Raw genomic sequence first — 8,427 nt, 5'->3', positions numbered from 1 at the left:
CGTCCCAGTTCCCTTACAATCCCAAGCAATCAACTTTGCAATTCTGAATTACTTTATACAAATATTACATATTTTGCTACACTCCCCCCTCTTTTTGTTTAACAAAAGTAACATCCTGCACCCAGTCTTAACTTTCCTTTTTTCGGCTCACAGTTCATTTTGGGTATCGTGCCGGATGACTTTCCCTTCTTTTTCCCCGCTGCCTCCAAGGGTTTATCCCGGTCCTGTGCTCCCCCCGGGCGACCCTCGGTAGTGGTCCGCTCGCCTAGAATCAGTAGAGGACCCTGGAACAGCTCCCGGCGCTGGCCGCCGAGCTTTGCTGCGTTTGGGTTGTCGCGACTGGCGATGGTATTCATTCACCCTTGCCTTTCGCCAATAAAGGACTAAGGGAACATGGAAAATGCGCTGTCTGAGAGTGGGGATGTAGCTCAGTGGTAGAGCGCATGCTTTGCATGTATGAGGCCCCGGGTTCGATCCCCGGCATCTCCAGCGCAGGTATGCGTGACCGTTTTGCTTCCTCTCCTTCCAAGTTTCGAAACGCAGAACACTAGGAAAACTCCTAAAGAGTGGAGTTTGCGCAGGTTGGAGGAGCCGGCGGCCCTCACCCACTACAAGCCCAACCCCGCGGCTCTACCTTTAAACTTCGGACTGAAAAATCACAGGGTGAGCTCATCGATGGCGTCAGCGTGAGCAGTTTTTCCCTGCGCTGAGCCGTACGTTTTCCAGGGATGGAAAAGGGCAAGGTCCCTGGCGGAAAAGGGCAAGAAGAAAACGGACGGAAGTGGGAGGGACGGTCAGTCAAGCACGATCGGTAGATTTTGAGTTTCCTGGGCTGCTAAGAATCTTGTCTTTAGTGGCCAGATCTTGTCCCAACTAACTTCAAACCTGGAGCTAGATACAGCCCGAATTCTACCTTGAAGTAAGAATTATTGAAAAAAGTGACACACACGCCCGGCTAGCTCAGTCGGTAGAGCATGAGACTCTTAATCTCAGGGTCGTGGGTTCGAGCCCCACGTTGGGCGAAGTGTGTGTTTTGGTCACACGAAGCACTTCCTTGCCTGACCCGCTTTCGGAAGAAATAAAGAAATCCTGTACGGGAAATTCCCTGTGTGTGATATTCACTAGGCCGTTTTGTTGTCACTCTCCGGTTCACTGATTAATCTATCCTTTACTTACTAACAAAGTGGGTTTTTAAAAATTTTGGGGGGTTAAAAAAATTTTTTTTTAATTTTTTTTAAGACATGCATAATAAAATGTACCACTTTCACCATTAAAAAAAATTGAAGTATAGTTGATATACAATGTTGTGTTAGCTTCTGGTGTACAGCAAAGATAATATATATAGATTGTTTTTCAGATTCTTTTCCATTATGGTTTATTACAAGATATTGAATATAGTTCCCTGTGCTATACAGTAGGACCTTGTTCATTTTCACCATTTTAAAGTTCACAGCTCTGTGGCTTTAAACACATTCACATTGTTGGGCAACCATCACCACCATCCATCTCCAGAACTTTTTCATATTCCCCAGCTGCAACTCTGTACCCAGTGAACATTAACTCCCTAACTATCTTTCTCCCAGCCCCTGGCAACCACCATTCTACTCTCTGTCTCTATGAATTTGACTACTCTAGGGACCTCATATAAGATGAACCATACAATATTTGTCCTTTTGTGACTGGCTTATTTCACTCAGCATAATGTCTTCAAGGTTCTTCCACGTTGTAGCATGTGTCCGAATTCCTTCCTTTTAAGGCTACATAATATTCGATTGTATGTATATACCACATTTTGTTTATCCATTTATCTCTCGATAGACACTTGGGTCCCTTCCACCTTTCGGCGATTGTGGATAATGCTGCTATGAACATGGGTGTCCTACTAGTACACATGTTCGAGTTCCTGCTTTCACCTCTTTTGGGTATATATCTAGAAGTGGATTTGCTGATATATGGTATTTCCCTGTTTAATTTTTTGTGGAATTGCTATACCATTTTCCACAGAGGCTGCACCACAAAATGAGTTTTTAAAACATCTTTTGAGTAGGTAATAAACTGTACTGTTCAAAAATTGAACCATCTATAAAAATATTCAGTGAAAAGAATCTAACTTCCATCCTCCCTTCCTAGGTAACAAGTTTTGTATCTATATACATATTCTTCCAGAGTTTTTTAATGCAAATATATTTTTGTTTTCCCCTATTTTACACAAAAATATAATTACAGCTCTGTTATATTTTGATGATCTTTCCATCTCAAGACATAGAAATTTTCCTCAGTCTTTTTTTGCAGCTGCATAATACTCCACTGTAGATGAACCCTAGTTTAACAGATCACCTACTGATGGATATTCATAGTTTCCAATCTCTTGCTATTACAATCAATGCTGCAGTTAATAAGCATGTAGTGTTGTCATTTTGCACTTTTGAACTTATATCTGTAAGGCAAATTCCCAAGAAGTAAGATTCCTGGGTCAAGGTATATATGAAGTTGTAATGTAAAATAGACAAATCACCAGGCTATGGGTCCTACAGGGTGATCTTACCTCCCACCAGTCATGAATAAGATTGACTGTTTCTTCACTGCCTTGGTGGCATCGGGCTGCTTTAACAACAAACCTAACATGTGACTGTCCCTACCCCCTTAAAATTAACAGGGCCCCTCACTGTCTGTCCTATAGGATAATTAATAACCATTGCAGGGCCAACAGGGAGAGGGACCTTCCTTTTGCCTCTCACAGGCACATACTTGGACAAAAGATTTTGAAGATCACATTGTCACTCTAATTTACGGTTTCTAATCCAATTCTATAGGACAACGTTATTTTTTTCTCTTTTCAGTCCTGTTTCTGTGGGAGGCCATCATGTTTTCTTCACTTGCAAAGCCATGACATCATTGGAAAGGCCTGCTCAGTTATTTTTTACTCGGCAAATTTTCTCCTTGGACAAGGAGACTCCAACAAGATATAAGACATTAAATTTGTATGTGATGTTATACAAGGTCTTGGTGTCATATGGGGGATATATAAATTATTAGATCATGCATGTAGTTTATGAAGTGGTCTAAAACAATGATTATATATAATTTATATGTAAATTATTAATCAACCATCCACACGAATATTCTTATTTAAAAACCTCATTTGAAACAGAAGATTATTTCCAGGTTTAATATATTCATGGCTATATTCTAACTAGTCTAAAAATACTCCAGTATCATCTTTTTCTTTAACAGCCACTGGTTTCCCTTTACTAGACTTGAGAAAATCATTCTTCTATGGTCTGTGTAGCATCAGGAGAGAAGGTTCAATCACTATCAAACACTCACCCATTATTTCATTGCTGTTTATGTCATAACACATTGGTTTAAGGGTGCAAGTCCCCCCAAGAAAACGGCAGGTCTCAGTCACATGCTGGTGTCATGGGGAATGTGAATTGTGGGTAAGGAGGAAGACAAAATGTCAACCAGAACAAGCTAATTCTGGAGGACTGCCTGCAAAAGGAAGAGTGGCCAAAAAAGACGACCCAGAATGACCTGCTCCTCTATTCTGTGTCAGGACCAACTGAACTAAAATCACTGGCTATTTTGGGAAACCCTCTCTGTTATCATTTGAGATGTTTAGTGCCTAAGGGCAAGGGGGAGTCTTTTGAATAGGGAAAAGTATGTATTCTTTTCAATACATACTTCTTTTGTGATTAATATTCAATGTATTACAGTTGTAAATGTTAAAGTCTAGTTTTCCTCAAGGCTTTAAATTTAATTTACAAATATTGTTGTTCTTCTTATAGAGCTAGAAATTTCTGAAACAAATGGAACAATCCCTTTCACTGGTTCTTTCATGAATTAAGGTTACCAAAAGGCATCTTCCTGAACACCTAAGCCACTGGTGATATTCTCTTAGACATTTTAAATGACAATTACAGAATTTATCTGAACCTTCAATTCATGGTGAGGTGAGGGAGGCACTGGGGAGGCAGTGATTAGGTCACAGCTGGAATCTAGAGCTGGTGTTTGTTGTTTATTTGAAATTTTCTGAATGAACCTATGTGTTAATTCATTTGTCCTTAAAAACTCCACATTGCGTTAAAAACTCTACTCTGTTCTTCATTTGCCTGGGAGTCCTCAAAGACATAAGATCCCGTGTCCTCCACTCATTTTTCTATCCACCTGCAAACAAAACCAGCAAATGGTGCGGAGGCAGTCATCTGAATGCAGAGCCAAGGAGGTATAGGTGTGGCTCCTTAGCCTCCAAGCCCCTGGCCTTCCGTCCTTGAACCCACCGAGTTTACTCCTACTTCAGGGCCTTTGAACTCTCTGCTCCCTCTCCCAAAGGCCTCTTCCCCAAGATATTTGGAAGGCTAGCTCTTTCTTATCTTCCTGACTCAGCTCATTGCCACCTCTTCTGATGCATCTTTTGTGGCCTATCTCTCTAATACTGTGCTCTGCCTGCCACTCTATCAGATCACCCTCATTAATTTTCTCACAGTCCTTATCGCTCTCTGAGATTATTTTTCTACCTGTTTATTTGTTTGTTATTTTAATTGCCCATCAGAAGGTAAACACCAGGAGGGCAGGGACCTGGTCTGTCTTTTTCACTGCAATGTAAATGAACGAGTGAATGAAGTTTCCTTTTAATAGTGGCACACCATAGGTTTGTTGCAAGGGTGCAAAGGAGTCAATGATGCCCAGCATCTAGAACAGTTTCTAGTCCACGGTAAGGACCCAATTCATGAGATTTGTAGCTATTAATATTATTTCCTAACCTTGAAGTTTTACACATAAAAGAACCAGAGGGAAAGGGAGATGATCAATAGAGTGACGATAGAAGGCTATTCCATGAAATCTATGAGGATTATGAAGAAAAGAGGCAGTGGGATGGGAAGTGGTAGATGTAGAGATAAAACCGAAATGGTGGAAGAGAGAAAAGTGTTGAAGCTGAGTGATGAGTACTTGGGGTTTCCTAATACCATTCTGTCTACTTTAAATTTTCTAATAAAAGTTTAAAACATGAAAGCAAAAAGGAATACAATTACTTTTGAGTGAGAGATTTAGGTAAATAATTTTGTAGAGTAATGATGTTGAGGTTTATTTGAAAAAAAAAAGTAAAGATCTAGCAAAGCTACAATTAAATAGAGCTCTCAGTGTAAGCTTACATCCTTTAAAGGATTTCCCTAGGGTACGTCAGAAGTGGGGGAGCTAGGGACTTTTGGCCCCATGCACTGTCCTGACACCCAGATTTGGCTCTTTTCTTTTACTCTTCACTAAAAATCAATCTATCAATCAAGGTCCCTGAACATTCTCCTGCATCCAGGAAAAATTATAGATAGGCCCGAAGTGTGAACTTCTACCAGGAAACAAGGATGCTCTCAAATTGCCAGGGCAATGCTGAAAGGACCAAGGGACCAATTTAAAGGGGCTTCCACTGACAAGCAGCTACAATTTAAGGATCAAAAAGAGAATAATTTTAGCATTAATTGAAACAAGATGAATCTAGGAAAGCTGTCAAGTCCTATTGACGATTTAGCATTAAAGGTAACCCAAAAGAAATATGACTCACGTGAGACAGCTTTCTGTCAAGCTTATTGCTCAGTCCAGCTGGTTCTTTGGTGTTAATTGTGTTGCACTGAATTTGTTTACTGTCTCCCCAAGGAAGTCAGATGACAACTCTTACGTTAGCTGAGGCACAGACCAAAATCCACCTGGAGAAGAGTGACAGGACTGAGTGATGGTCCTGGCCTCCCAGAGTCCTGGGTCGGCTTGGAGGGGTTGCAAGAGAACCTCTGGCAGTCCGGAGCCTCGGATGCAGGGACTGTACTGACTCATCTCAAATTACTATGAAAAACACGAGGAAATAAAAAGAAATTGGGTCAGCAGGGGAAAGCCTGGGAGAATTCTTCCAAGTGGGGTCCAAAATTCTTCACTCTTCTAGGGCTCTAAGTTGCATGACAAGGCCCTGTCATTCTTGGTTGGGTTTACATCTGTAAACCCAGGTAAGGCATACAAATAAGTATAAAAGAGCAATGATAAAGAGATGGGCCCGATATTGATTCTGTGTGTGTGTAAGTTATGTGAATGCAGGTGGCCTAACAAGTTTTGCCATCACTGGGCTATTTTTGGTTACGTTTTGTCTGAGTTTAAGATGTGTGAAATTTTAGGGAATTCCCTGGAGGTCCAATGGTTAGGACACGGCACTTTCACTGCCAGGGCCAGGATTTGATCCCTAGTCTGGGAAATGAGATCCTGCCAGCTGCGAAGCGAAGCCAAAAAAGAAAAGAAAAAAAAAATGCGTGAAACTTGAAAGAGAATTTGATTTACCACTTTGATGTTTTCTCTACTCGACTTTCAAGTTTGACAGAAGTCCTGGGAAAGAAGTTGCTTCTCTCACGTGTAAGTTTGTGTACCGTCAGGTGTATGAGAGTGTGAACCCCATTTTCTAGGCTGCACTGCAAAAGTCCACATCGTGTGTTTCTCTACTGACATCTCTCCGGCCGGGAACTCTGTTTTGGGGACTCCAAGCACCGCTGGTCTTCTTCTGTGAAGCCTTCGCTGCCTTTTCCCCTTGATCTCTGGAGCCCGTTTCTCAACACACCTGTCACTTCTCACAGGCCTGAAACAGATGCGCAGCAAGTGAGGATCGGTGAAGAAGGCGGCTGACCGAGACACCTCTGGAGAGACTGATGGTTCTTTTTACTGTTCTGCACTGCCGCTGAGGACAGGTTGATGAGGAGGCGCAGGATGGGAGTGAAACCAGTCAGGGTAGAAAAACTCAGACTCGCTCACGGTGTTGTCCGTAAGGCGGAGGTTGTCGCGATAGCCAGCAGCGCCGAGCGGGAGCCAGTCACCAGCAGATCACTGGCAGAACCAGGTGCTTTTCCGGCTGTGCTAACTTGAATTTCTCTCGGTGCCCTGTTTCTTCCCCCATTCTCCGTTCTTTAGCACCGTCTACTATTTCCTCTACCCCACATTTGCTCACCTTATGTGATGTGTCTGCGCCTCAGTGGCCTCACCTACAGTAGAGGGAGACACCTGCAACAGGACCAGACACAGTCAACATGATGTGATAGATGGTGTGGTTATTACTGCTATCTTTCCTGTGAACAATTCCCCGGCCTGACTTCCACTATACGTTTCCAACGCACTCCTTCTTGTACTTTTTAAAAATATTTCATTTGTCGTTGAGTGGCATTCCCGCCTTTTGCTGCCTCTAAATCTTCTAGGATTTTAAGTTCTGTGAAGTCTGGCTCTAAGACATAGACCACCTGCTTTTGCACTACAGACCTAGAGATGTGGAACATATTAGCTTGAAGGGAACTGGTAATAGATTGGAAAAGACAGGAGTATGGATAAAACTGTAAAAGTTATGCGTACTTTTATACACATACATTCCGGCAACAAATGACAGAAGTAGGCAAGTTAACTGAAAGAAACTGTAATTTTAGCAGGGGAAAAAAAAAGAAATATAACGTTGTTGTTTCCGCCCGGTTTCGAACCGGGGACCTTTCGCGTGTTAGGCGAACGTGATAACCACTACACTACGGAAACACATGACTGTTTGGCTTCCCATACCTTTTATAGGACTTATGATCATGGTCAATGTCCAGGACCCTCTACCCATCCGCTGGCTCAGAGTCCCCAGAACCATTCTGCCCTGGAATACCGGTCCCTTGGTGGCCTTGGGTAACAGTATTTGTCAAACTGTGGAGCGCGATCCGTTAGTGGGTAGTGAAATCAATCAAGTGTAGCAATTAAAAAAAAAAAAGTGTGAATGAAAGCAGCGGGCCTCGTGGGAGGGAAGGTAAAATGTGGCCTGAGGCTGGATAACCCTCTCCATTATCTCTGTCTTCTAGGGAGATAGCTGCCAGGTTTAAATTTTCAGATAATTTGTGCTCTATTGACAGTTAGATCTAAAGGGTTCAAATACATTCAAAGTATATGAGATTTGAATATATTTTCGTCAAAATGTAAATTAGATATGAACACGCAACAATGAAATTAATTTTACATATGCTTTCAATATAATTATATATTTCTTAGAAATTATACAAAATTATTAAGAATAAAGGGGAGATTGAAATTAGTGAATATCAAATTTTAAGTCGATGTTATTTAAATAAAGCTGAAAAAAATTTATTAAATTTTGAAAACGTAGTGAAATCTTTTAAGTATTTTATAAAAATAAAACTCATTCAATTTCCAGAATTGGGATGAGGTTTAACATATGCTATATGTAGAGCTACATGTATGCAAATTTAAGATTAGTATCGATGGTATAATATTGCAAAATGTTTTTCTGTTGCCGATGCTTGTTCCCAAAGACCTAGGTAACCAGGAATTGGAACAGAGGCTGAGTCCTACTGAGTAGGGATCCTTAAAGTGTCTGTGACACGGAAGGCCCTCTCCCCCAGAGCACAGGGCAGGAGGCCCTCT

The 8,427-nt window shown here is 41.6% G+C and overlaps 3 non-coding genes across 3 annotated transcripts; 2 read left to right on the top strand and 1 right to left on the bottom strand.

Annotated features, from left to right (window-relative positions):
* The first annotated feature begins 417 nt into the window (after window positions 1–417).
* Window positions 418–489, top strand: TRNAA-UGC (transfer RNA alanine (anticodon UGC)). Its single transcript has one exon. It is a non-coding gene; the product is annotated as a tRNA-Ala (tRNA).
* A 460-nt stretch (window positions 490–949) lies between these two features.
* On the top strand, window positions 950–1,022 carry TRNAK-CUU (transfer RNA lysine (anticodon CUU)). The gene has a single exon. It is a non-coding gene; the product is annotated as a tRNA-Lys (tRNA).
* A 6,447-nt stretch (window positions 1,023–7,469) lies between these two features.
* TRNAV-AAC (transfer RNA valine (anticodon AAC)) lies at window positions 7,470–7,542 on the bottom strand. Its single transcript has one exon. It is a non-coding gene; the product is annotated as a tRNA-Val (tRNA).
* Window positions 7,543–8,427: the final 885 nt, after the last annotated feature.

The sequence above is a fragment of the Globicephala melas genome, chromosome 3, assembly GCF_963455315.2.
Source record: "Globicephala melas chromosome 3, mGloMel1.2, whole genome shotgun sequence".
Lineage (NCBI taxonomy): Eukaryota > Metazoa > Chordata > Mammalia > Artiodactyla > Delphinidae > Globicephala > Globicephala melas.
The sequence above is the reverse complement of the archived record's forward strand: the minus strand, read 5'-3'. Positions and strand labels throughout refer to the sequence as shown.